We start from the raw sequence: 12,785 nt of genomic DNA, 5'->3' as shown, positions 1-12,785 counted from the left end.
ATACTTACCTGGCAAGGGAGATACCGTGATCAAGAAGGCGGTTCACCCAGGGTGAGGCTCAGCCATTGCACTCCGGCTGTGCTGACCCACCATTTTGCGAATTTCCCAAATGTGGAAATCTCGATTGCATAATTTCTGGTAGTGGGGGACTGCGTTCGCGCTCTCCCCTGATCTTGTTGTTCAAAATAATGAGAGAAGTAATGTCCACTGTGTGCTGGTCCGAGTGTTTAGCTCCGAGTGCTGTGGAGTTTCGTGTTGAAAGGACATTTATCAGCTTCTCCCTTTTCTTCCTCATCAGATGAATGGTTTTAGAAATTAGGATCTATTTCAAAGCAAACTAAGGCCTTATAGATACATCTTCTGAAAACCCCAAATATTTGTGATCTGTTATTAAAAGCACTGGTGATTATGCCTGTCATGTCCTGATAATGTATAGGCCTACTGGTGAATGGATCGTCTTGCGCCCTCTGACAGAATCTAGATTGAGGTGTTTTATTTGCTACATAATTAAGTCATTTATAGAACAGTATGCCATTTAATCCCACAATAAATAATAGATTACTGCTCATTGTAACAGAATGATCAGAATTAAGAGGGAGAAAATGGATTGAATGACTTGGAGAATCACATTCACTTTAAAGGTGTGCCTAAAGTTGAAATGTCCCGAATACAGATTTAGAATGTTAATTTGGTCTGCTTTGATTTTATATCGTGGGACATGGAATCGGTCTATATCACCGAGGCTCTTCCACTTTGTATAGTGTATCCACCTCTCATTCCTCGACTGTGGAGTGGCCGATGACGTCATCGCCCCACCTTAAGGATCGCTTAGGTAGATTTATTTGACCGTTTAAAACACAATACAACCACACATGTGGAGAATGCATTTACGATCATCGAGAATGACACAAAAATAAGATTGAAAACGTATTTCCATTGTGGTCCTCTTAAATGTTTTTCTAAACATAGTAGGGCTAAGATCCACATAACACAACAAAGGACAGGAGAACATTATCATAGTCTAGAGCCTTACATACTGACATGGAAAATAAACCATTCTATTGGTCCATCATTAGCCAGCTTTAGACATTCTTTCTAAATGAAGTTCTGGTCGACATGGCTTTGAGTTGCTGTGATAGTTTGTTCCACTCAACAGCGGCGGTAAATAAAAGGTGTTCTTACCAGATAGACTCTTACACTATCAATACTTTTTGATGTCCAAGCTAGGAATTAAAATGTTTGGTTTATCTTTGTTAAAACCTTTAGGGCCAGCAGTGTGGCTTGGCAAGGTCGCGTTTCAGAGTACGCATGGCTCTCGACCTTCGCCTCTCCCGAGTCCGTAGGGGAGTTGCAGCGATGGGACAAGACTGTAACTACCAATTGGATATCACGAAATTGGGGAGAAAAAAGGATTAAACGTTTTTAAAAATTATAATAATAAAAATAAAAATAAACTATAGGGCCATATTCTCAGCAGTCAGGTACCTATCCAATTCACACCCAAGGTAGCTGACTGAGGTTTTTGGTGTGACCACTGAGTTGCCCACTTTCACACCAAAACCAGGGGACCTTGCAACCTTTACTCTGGAACCAAATAAGATGGATTCTGTTTTTCCAAGATGCAGACAAAATGTGTTATCTGAAAGCCATTTAGTGATATTGGATAACTCTGCAATAAGGAATCATAAACAATAGAGTAGGACTGGCAAATAAATCCTTAGTTTTGGGGTTATGCTCAGGTAAAAAATTCTGGCTAATCTATACTTCCATATTTCCAAATCCTATTCTTGAAGATCAAGGGGTATAACATGTATTGGAATGACTGGACTTCTGATAGACTTTTGTTTTTAATGTAAAGATATAATTTAATCGTATTATTTTTTGTAGTAGAAAGCGATGGGTTAGAAGAGGCCTACATAACCAACCCATGAAGTAAAATGTAACAGCCATATATGGCCAGCTATGTAAACTTTAATGTTGGGTTATCCTGCAATAGATTTTTGTTCAATTAGTAACATACATTCTGAGTGGCGCAGTGGTCTAAGGCACTGCATCGCAGTGCTAACTGTGCCACTAGAGATCCTGGTTCGAATCCAGGCTCTGTCGCAGCCGGCCGCGACCGGGAGACCCATGGGGCGGCGCACAATTGGCCCAGCGTCGTCCAGGGTGGGGAGGGAATGGCCGGCAGGGATATAGCTCAGTTGATAGAGCATGGCGTTTGCAACGCCAGGGTTGTAGGTTCGTTTCCCACGGGGGCCAGTATAAAAACATGTATTCACTAACTGTAAGTCGCTCTGGATAAGAGCGTCTGCTAAATGACTAAAAATGTAAAATGTAATTGTCTTCTTCTGATGCATTTTAAGAGGAAAGTAATCTAAAAGTAACTGAATGTAATCAGATTACGTTATTGAGTTTGGGTAATCTAAAAGTTACTGATTACAGTTTTGGACAGGTAACTAGTAACTAACGGATTACATTTAGAAAGTAACCTACCCAACCCTGGTCTTGCTGTCGATGAAGTAGCTGGCTACTGTTTCTCCTCCATATCTGGGGGTCGTATGCCACCCTGTGGTCGATGGTGGCATCATATTTTACTGAGCGCAGAAAACAAGCGTGAGGAAACGATGCCTACAATGTCTGGAACGATACAAATCACCAGAACTATTTGGTGTCATTCGGTTGGCTGTGTGTGCACAAACTGGTTTCAGCATTTTGGTACATCTCTTACTTTTGTGTAATCAGACGGACGTTCAGATAGAAAAAAATAGGTCAATAGAAGTTCTACCGTGTTGCATGATGGGAAAATAGTCGGACAGTGATATAATCTAGTTAAACAAAATGGATCGCTTTTCCACCGCTTTGTCCGTAACTGTATTCGTAAACGTCATTAAACCCTGGTCGATATGATGTGGTATTATCAGTAGTCGAAGTGGTAACCGTCAGCCAAAAACCTTTGCCCTGGAATGAGTCCCCCTCTAGCATCGTGTACAACTCATACTTACCTGGCAAGGGAGATACCGTGATCAAGAAGGCGGTTCACCCAGGGTGAGGCTCAGCCATTGCACCCCGGCTGTGCTGACCCGTGCGAATTTCCCAAATGTGGAAATCTCGATTGCATAATTTCTGGTAGTGGGGGACTGCGTTCGCGCTCTCCCCTGATCTTGTTGTTCAAAATAATGAGAGAAGTAATGTCCACTGTGTGCTGGTCCGAGTGTTTACTCCGAGTGCTGTGGAGTTTCGTGTTGAAAGGACATTTATCAGCTTCTCCCTTTTCTTCCTCATCAGATGAATGGTTTTAGAAATTAGGATCTATTTCAAAGCAAACTAAGGCCTTATAGATACATCTTCTGAAAACCCCAAATATTTGTGATCTGTTATTAAAAGCACTGGTGATTATGCCTGTCATGTCCTGATAATGTATAGGCCTACTGGTGAATGGATCGTCTTGCGCCCTCTGACAGAATCTAGATTGAGGTGTTTTATTTGCTACATAATTAAGTCATTTATAGAACAGTATGCCATTTAATCCCACAATAAATAATAGATTACTGCTCATTGTAACAGAATGATCAGAATTAAGAGGGAGAAAATGGATTGAATGACTTGGAGAATCACATTCACTTTAAAGGTGTGCCTAAAGTTGAAATGTCCCGAATACAGATTTAGAATGTTAATTTGGTCTGCTTTGATTTTATATCGTGGGACATGGAATCGGTCTATATCACCGAGGCTCTTCCACTTTGTATAGTGTATCCACCTCTCATTCCTCGACTGTGGAGTGGCCGATGACGTCATCGCCCCACCTTAAGGATCGCTTAGGTAGATTTATTTGACCGTTTAAAACACAATACAACCACACATGTGGAGAATGCATTTACGATCATCGAGAATGACACAAAAATAAGATTGAAAACGTATTTCCATTGTGGTCCTCTTAAATGTTTTTCTAAACATAGTAGGGCTAAGATCCACATAACACAACAAAGGACAGGAGAACATTATCATAGTCTAGAGCCTTACATACTGACATGGAAAATAAACCATTCTATTGGTCCATCATTAGCCAGCTTTAGACATTCTTTCTAAATGAAGTTCTGGTCGACATGGCTTTGAGTTGCTGTGATAGTTTGTTCCACTCAACAGCGGCGGTAAATAAAAGGTGTTCTTACCAGATAGACTCTTACACTATCAATACTTTTTGATGTCCAAGCTAGGAATTAAAATGTTTGGTTTATCTTTGTTAAAACCTTTAGGGCCAGCAGTGTGGCTTGGCAAGGTCGCGTTTCAGAGTACGCATGGCTCTCGACCTTCGCCTCTCCCGAGTCCGTAGGGGAGTTGCAGCGATGGGACAAGACTGTAACTACCAATTGGATATCACGAAATTGGGGAGAAAAAAGGATTAAACGTTTTTAAAAATTATAATAATAAAAATAAAAATAAACTATAGGGCCATATTCTCAGCAGTCAGGTACCTATCCAATTCACACCCAAGGTAGCTGACTGAGGTTTTTGGTGTGACCACTGAGTTGCCCACTTTCACACCAAAACCAGGGGACCTTGCAACCTTTACTCTGGAACCAAATAAGATGGATTCTGTTTTTCCAAGATGCAGACAAAATGTGTTATCTGAAAGCCATTTAGTGATATTGGATAACTCTGCAATAAGGAATCATAAACAATAGAGTAGGACTGGCAAATAAATCCTTAGTTTTGGGGTTATGCTCAGGTAAAAAATTCTGGCTAATCTATACTTCCATATTTCCAAATCCTATTCTTGAAGATCAAGGGGTATAACATGTATTGGAATGACTGGACTTCTGATAGACTTTTGTTTTTAATGTAAAGATATAATTTAATCGTATTATTTTTTGTAGTAGAAAGCGATGGGTTAGAAGAGGCCTACATAACCAACCCATGAAGTAAAATGTAACAGCCATATATGGCCAGCTATGTAAACTTTAATGTTGGGTTATCCTGCAATAGATTTTTGTTCAATTAGTAACATACATTCTGAGTGGCGCAGTGGTCTAAGGCACTGCATCGCGTGCCTGTGCCACTAGAGATCCTGGTTCGAATCCAGGCTCTGTCGCAGCCGGCCGCGACCGGGAGACCCATGGGGCGGCGCACAATTGGCCCAGCGTCGTCCAGGGTGGGGAGGGAATGGCCGGCAGGGATATAGCTCAGTTGATAGAGCATGGCGTTTGCAACGCCAGGGTTGTAGGTTCGTTTCCCACGGGGGGCCAGTATAAAAACATGTATTCACTAACTGTAAGTCGCTCTGGATAAGAGCGTCTGCTAAATGACTAAAAATGTAAAATGTAATTGTCTTCTTCTGATGCATTTTAAGAGGAAAGTAATCTAAAAGTAACTGAATGTAATCAGATTACGTTACTGAGTTTGGGTAATCTAAAAGTTACTGATTACAGTTTTGGACAGGTAACTAGTAACTAACGGATTACATTTAGAAAGTAACCTACCCAACCCTGGTCTTGCTGTCGATGAAGTAGCTGGCTACTGTTTCTCCTCCATATCTGGGGGTCGTATGCCACCCTGTGGTCGATGGTGGCATCATATTTTACTGAGCGCAGAAAACAAGCGTGAGGAAACGATGCCTACAATGTCTGGAACGATACAAAACACCAGAACTATTTGGTGTCATTCGGTTGGCTGTGTGTGCACGAACGTGGTTTCAGCATTTTGGTACATCTCTTACTTTTGTGTAATCAGACGGACAGTTCAGATAGATAAAAAAGGTCAATGAGAATTTCTACCGTGTTGCATGATGAGAAAATAGTCAGACAGCGATATAATCTAGTTAAACAAAATGGATCGCTTTTCCACCGCTTTGTCCGTAACTGTATTCGTAAACGTCATTAAACCCTGGTCGATATGATGTGGTATTATCAGTAGTCGACGTGGTAACCGTCAGCCAAAAAGCCTTTGCCCTGGAATCACTCCCCCTCTAGCATCGTGTACAACTCATACTTACCTGGCAAGGGAGATACCGTGATCAAGAAGGCGGTTCACCCAGGGTGAGGCTCAGCCATTGCACCCCGGCTGTGCTGACCCCCTGCGAATTTCCCAAATGTGGAAATCTCGATTGCATCATTTCTGGTAGTGGGGGACTGCGTTCGCGCTCTCCCCTGATCTTGTTGTTCAATATAATGAGTGGGAAGTAATGTCCACTGTGTGCTGGGCTGAGTGTTTACTCTGAGTGCTGTGGAGTTTCGTGTTGAAAGGTTTATCAGCTTCTCCCTTTTCTTCCTCATCAGATGAATGGTTTTAGAAATTAGGATCTATTTCAAAGCAAAGTAAGGCCTTATAGATACATCTTCTGAAAACCCCAAATATTTGTGATCTGTTATTAAAAGCACTGGTGATTATGCCTGTCATGTCCTGATAATGTATAGGCCTACTGGTGAATGGATCGTCTTGCGCCCTCTGACAGAATCTAGATTGAGGTGTTTTATTTGCTACATAATTAAGTCATTTATAGAACAGTATGCCATTTAATCCCACAATAAATAATAGATTACTGCTCATTGTAACAGAATGATCAGAATTAAGAGGGAGAAAATGGATTGAATGACTTGGAGAATCACATTCACTTTAAAGGTGTGCCTAAAGTTGAAATGTCCCGAATACAGATTTAGAATGTTAATTTGGTCTGCTTTGATTTTATATCGTGGGACATGGAATCGGTCTATATCACCGAGGCTCTTCCACTTTGTATAGTGTATCCACCTCTCATTCCTCGACTGTGGAGTGGCCGATGACGTCATCGCCCCACCTTAAGGATCGCTTAGGTAGATTTATTTGACCGTTTAAAACACAATACAACCACACATGTGGAGAATGCATTTACGATCATCGAGAATGACACAAAAATAAGATTGAAAACGTATTTCCATTGTGGTCCTCTTAAATGTTTTTCTAAACATAGTAGGGCTAAGATCCACATAACACAACAAAGGACAGGAGAACATTATCATAGTCTAGAGCCTTACATACTGACATGGAAAATAAACCATTCTATTGGTCCATCATTAGCCAGCTTTAGACATTCTTTCTAAATGAAGTTCTGGTCGACATGGCTTTGAGTTGCTGTGATAGTTTGTTCCACTCAACAGCGGCGGTAAATAAAAGGTGTTCTTACCAGATAGACTCTTACACTATCAATACTTTTTGATGTCCAAGCTAGGAATTAAAATGTTTGGTTTATCTTTGTTAAAACCTTTAGGGCCAGCAGTGTGGCTTGGCAAGGTCGCGTTTCAGAGTACGCATGGCTCTCGACCTTCGCCTCTCCCGAGTCCGTAGGGGAGTTGCAGCGATGGGACAAGACTGTAACTACCAATTGGATATCACGAAATTGGGGAGAAAAAAGGATTAAACGTTTTTAAAAATTATAATAATAAAAATAAAAATAAACTATAGGGCCATATTCTCAGCAGTCAGGTACCTATCCAATTCACACCCAAGGTAGCTGACTGAGGTTTTTGGTGTGACCACTGAGTTGCCCACTTTCACACCAAAACCAGGGGACCTTGCAACCTTTACTCTGGAACCAAATAAGATGGATTCTGTTTTTCCAAGATGCAGACAAAATGTGTTATCTGAAAGCCATTTAGTGATATTGGATAACTCTGCAATAAGGAATCATAAACAATAGAGTAGGACTGGCAAATAAATCCTTAGTTTTGGGGTTATGCTCAGGTAAAAAATTCTGGCTAATCTATACTTCCATATTTCCAAATCCTATTCTTGAAGATCAAGGGGTATAACATGTATTGGAATGACTGGACTTCTGATAGACTTTTGTTTTTAATGTAAAGATATAATTTAATCGTATTATTTTTTGTAGTAGAAAGCGATGGGTTAGAAGAGGCCTACATAACCAACCCATGAAGTAAAATGTAACAGCCATATATGGCCAGCTATGTAAACTTTAATGTTGGGTTATCCTGCAATAGATTTTTGTTCAATTAGTAACATACATTCTGAGTGGCGCAGTGGTCTAAGGCACTGCATCGCAGTGCTAACTGTGCCACTAGAGATCCTGGTTCGAATCCAGGCTCTGTCGCAGCCGGCCGCGACCGGGAGACCCATGGGGCGGCGCACAATTGGCCCAGCGTCGTCCAGGGTGGGGAGGGAATGGCCGGCAGGGATATAGCTCAGTTGATAGAGCATGGCGTTTGCAACGCCAGGGTTGTAGGTTCGTTTCCCACGGGGGGCCAGTATAAAAACATGTATTCACTAACTGTAAGTCGCTCTGGATAAGAGCGTCTGCTAAATGACTAAAAATGTAAAATGTAATTGTCTTCTTCTGATGCATTTTAAGAGGAAAGTAATCTAAAAGTAACTGAATGTAATCAGATTACGTTATTGAGTTTGGGTAATCTAAAAGTTACTGATTACAGTTTTGGACAGGTAACTAGTAACTAACGGATTACATTTAGAAAGTAACCTACCCAACCCTGGTCTTGCTGTCGATGAAGTAGCTGGCTACTGTTTCTCCTCCATATCTGGGGGTCGTATGCCACCCTGTGGTCGATGGTGGCATCATATTTTACTGAGCGCAGAAAACAAGCGTGAGGAAACGATGCCTACAATGTCTGGAACGATACAAATCACCAGAACTATTTGGTGTCATTCGGTTGGCTGTGTGTGCACAAACTGGTTTCAGCATTTTGGTACATCTCTTACTTTTGTGTAATCAGACGGACGTTCAGATAGAAAAAAATAGGTCAATAGAAGTTCTACCGTGTTGCATGATGGGAAAATAGTCGGACAGTGATATAATCTAGTTAAACAAAATGGATCGCTTTTCCACCGCTTTGTCCGTAACTGTATTCGTAAACGTCATTAAACCCTGGTCGATATGATGTGGTATTATCAGTAGTCGACGTGGTAACCGTCAGCCAAAAACCTTTGCCCTGGAATCACTCCCCCTCTAGCATCGTGTACAACTCATACTTACCTGGCAAGGGAGATACCGTGATCAAGAAGGCGGTTCACCCAGGGTGAGGCTCAGCCATTGCACCCCGGCTGTGCTGACCCCTGCGAATTTCCCAAATGTGGAAATCTCGATTGCATAATTTCTGGTAGTGGGGGACTGCGTTCGCGCTCTCCCCTGATCTTGTTGTTCAAAATAATGAGAGAAGTAATGTCCACTGTGTGCTGGTCCGAGTGTTTACTCCGAGTGCTGTGGAGTTTCGTGTTGAAAGGACATTTATCAGCTTCTCCCTTTTCTTCCTCATCAGATGAATGGTTTTAGAAATTAGGATCTATTTCAAAGCAAACTAAGGCCTTATAGATACATCTTCTGAAAACCCCAAATATTTGTGATCTGTTATTAAAAGCACTGGTGATTATGCCTGTCATGTCCTGATAATGTATAGGCCTACTGGTGAATGGATCGTCTTGCTCCCTCTGACAGAATCTAGATTGAGGTGTTTTATTTGCTACATAATTAAGTCATTTATAGAACAGTATGCCATTTAATCCCACAATAAATAATAGATTACTGCTCATTGTAACAGAATGATCAGAATTAAGAGGGAGAAAATGTATTGAATTACTTGTAGCTTTAGAGCAGTTTAGTTCAGACAGTCTCTTGTCAACTTCAGCCTGAGACACCGCAGTAACGGGAAAGGCCTCTGCTTGTACACCAGAGGAGGCTGGTGGGAAGAGCTACATTTTACATTTTAGTCATATGCTCTTATCCAGAGCGACTTACAGGAGCATTTAGGGTTAAGTGCCTTGCTCAAGGGCACGTCGACAGATTTTTCACCTAGTCGGCTCGGGGATTAGAACCAGCGACCTTTCGGTTACTGGCACTACGCTCTTAACCACTAGGCTACCTGCCGCCCTATAGGAGGACGGGCTCATTGTAATGGCTGGAATGGAATCAATGGAACGGTATCAAACACATCAAACATATGGAAACCATGGAAACCACATGTTTGACTCCGTTCCATTAATTCCATTCCTCCTATAGCCTCCTCTGTTGAACACCCATCTGGTAGTAATAACCTGACCTTCCCCATACACTCCAGAACACCCATCTGGTAGTAATAACCCGACCTTCCCCATACCCTGCAGTACAACCAGGTAGCTTCAACCAAATTTGAGCCAACTGTTGTGAGAACAGTGTTGAGATTGTCAGCTACCATCTCCTTGTCAATCATGATTTCTCCACTGACATCCAGACCAAAGCTTTTGCAATTAGTTTACTGTTCATCACTTACCCCACCCCACCCCCCCCCCAAAAAAAAATAGATAAGAGCGTCTGCTAAATGACGTAAATGTAAAATGTAAATATCCCAACTGTTTTCGGATCTGACACAACTTCCTGGATTATTCCTTTTCTCACCAATTTAGTATTTAAAATATGATTTTATTATCCTCAAATGGTGGTCCTCTGTAGCTCAGCTGGTAGAGCATGGCGTTTGTAACGCCAGGGTAGTGGGTTCAATCCCCCGGGACCACCCACACACAAAAAAAAAAGTATGCACGCATGACTGTAAGTCGCTTTGGATAAAAGCGTCTGCTAAATGGCATATTATTATTATTATAATCTTCAATCATCTGACTGGCTTTGTTCCTTAGGGTTCCTGTGTCTAGTGAAAACATATGGTGAAACAGAACACATCAGTAGGACTCCAGGCTAACATGACCAATCCAGTTCTAGAGGGTGAAACAGAACACATCAGTAGGACTCCAGGCTAACTTGACTAATCCAGTTCTAGAGGGTGAAACAGAACACATCAGTAGGACTCCAGGCTAACTTGACTAATCCAGTTCTAGATAGATAACCATGGAGATAATAATTACTCAACTAGATGTTAGTTATTTAGCAGAAGCTCTGATCCAGAGCGTCTTACAGTTAGTGCAACTAACAGAAAAGGGTAACGTGGATGATATTGTCTGGAACAAGAACAGCAGAATTGCAGTGAAATGTGTGAGAGAATTTTATGCTGTATCCAGGAAACAGTGTGTAGTAACAGCAGAAGTCCAGCAGGTGGCGTGAGTGAGCCAGCCACGTCACATTCAGTCAGTCCCTCACAGCAAGTTTGTGCTACATGAAAAACACTCCTACCTGATCTAGATACACAACACATTTCTATACCTGAACGTTATGTTACGTGTAAAGTTTTGATTTTAACGTTGCGCCCACCTGAACAGACCACAGGTAGATGTATTTCACCCCTTAGCTAGAAATAGAGGACTAGCATTCATTCCCAATCCCTAACCTTAACCATTAGATCAGGGGTGTCGAACTCATTTTCCCCTTGAGAGGCGCCATCGGTCTTCAACGAGGTCCGGAGGGCCGCACTGAAAATGGATTATATATCCTTACCGTCAACATTTGCAATAAATAGTCCTCTATTCTTCGTTTTTGGAATTTGCATTGCTCTGATTATTAATACAACTGTATCACACTGAAAAATAAAACAAATAGATTATTTTGCATTGGTCACCTAACTATGTAACAGTATAAAACATGTATAATAATTAATTAAATACATAAACAAAACAAAAGCTTTAGAACAGTACAAATAAGCTTTATAACAGTAAAAAAAACAAGGTTTATAACAGTAAAACGAAGCGTTCAGATTGGTCAGATAATTATTCACATGATTACCTAAGGAGTGCTGTAAAATAACCAAGTCAATGACATGTTCTTGGGGCTCGTGGCCACTGTGTGTTACGCAATATAGTTTCCCCATTGTTGCCCCACTGTATTTATTAGTTCTACCTGCAGGTCCCAGGTGAAAGCACGTGATCAACACACCTCAGTACCATGCTGCCCACGTGAATTCCGCTGTCTGTCTGTCTGTCTGTCTGTCTGTCTGTCTGTCTGTCTGTCTGTCTGTCTGTCTGTCTGTCTGTCTGTCTGTCTGTCTGTCTGTCTCTCTCTCTCTCTCTCTCTCTCTCTCTCTCTCTCTCTCTCTCTCTCTCTCTCTCTCTCTCTCTCTCTCTCTCTCTCTCTCTCTCTCTCTCTCTCTCTCTCTCTCTCTCTCTCTCTCTCTCTCTCTCTCTCCCTCTCTCCCTCCCTCTCTCCCCCTGTGTGTTATAAATGGACTGATAGTGGGATCCAGAAGAGGGGCACATGTAGTCGGCCATAAAGCTCCTAAACACTATGTGTCTCTGATAGAACGGACCGATAACAGAGAGAGAGAACTGGATTAGTCAAGTTATTCTGGAGTCCTACTGATGTGTTCTGTTTCACCCTCTAGAACTGGATTAGTCAAGTTAGCCTGGAGTCCTACTGATGTGTTCTGTTTCACCCTCTAGAACTGGATTAGTCAAGTTAGCCTGGAGTCCTACTGATGTGTTCTGTTTCACCCTCTAGAACTGGATTAGTCAAGTTAGCCTGGAGTCCTACTGATGTGTTCTGTTTCACCCTCTAGAACTGGATTAGTCAAGTTAGCCTGGAGTCCTACTGATGTGTTCTGTTTCACCCTCTAGAACTGGATTAGTCAAGTTAGCCTGGAGTCCTACTGATGTGTTCTGTTTCACCCTCTAGAACTGGATTAGTCAAGTTAGCCTGGAGTCCTACTGATGTGTTCTGTTTCACCCTCTAGAACTGGATTAGTCAAGTTAGCCTGGAGTCCTACTGATGTGTTCTGTTTCACCCTCTAGAACTGGATTAGTCAAGTTAGCCTGGAGTCCTACTGATGTGTTCTGTTTCACCCTCTAGAACTGGATTAGTCAAGTTAGCCTGGAGTCCTACTGATGTGTTCTGTTTCACCCTCTAGAACTGGATTAGTCAAGTTAGCCTG

At 41.8% G+C, this 12,785-nt stretch overlaps 4 non-coding genes across 4 annotated transcripts; all 4 read left to right on the top strand.

Annotated features, from left to right (window-relative positions):
• LOC121564664 lies at positions 1-170 on the top strand. Its single transcript, XR_006000222.2, has one exon. It is a non-coding gene; the product is annotated as a U1 spliceosomal RNA (small nuclear RNA).
• A 2,824-nt stretch (positions 171-2,994) lies between these two features.
• Positions 2,995-3,158, top strand: LOC123484222. Its single transcript, XR_006658436.1, has one exon. It is a non-coding gene; the product is annotated as a U1 spliceosomal RNA (small nuclear RNA).
• Positions 3,159-5,981: 2,823 nt separating this feature from the next.
• Positions 5,982-6,146, top strand: LOC121561169. The gene has a single exon (XR_005999157.2). It is a non-coding gene; the product is annotated as a U1 spliceosomal RNA (small nuclear RNA).
• A 2,823-nt stretch (positions 6,147-8,969) lies between these two features.
• On the top strand, positions 8,970-9,133 carry LOC121561170. Its single transcript, XR_005999158.1, has one exon. It is a non-coding gene; the product is annotated as a U1 spliceosomal RNA (small nuclear RNA).
• Positions 9,134-12,785: the final 3,652 nt, after the last annotated feature.

Source organism: Coregonus clupeaformis, unplaced genomic scaffold (genome assembly GCF_020615455.1).
Source record: "Coregonus clupeaformis isolate EN_2021a unplaced genomic scaffold, ASM2061545v1 scaf0233, whole genome shotgun sequence".
NCBI classification, from domain to species: domain Eukaryota; kingdom Metazoa; phylum Chordata; class Actinopteri; order Salmoniformes; family Salmonidae; genus Coregonus; species Coregonus clupeaformis.
Note: the sequence above shows the minus strand (reverse complement) of the source record. Positions and strands in the feature narration are given on the sequence as shown.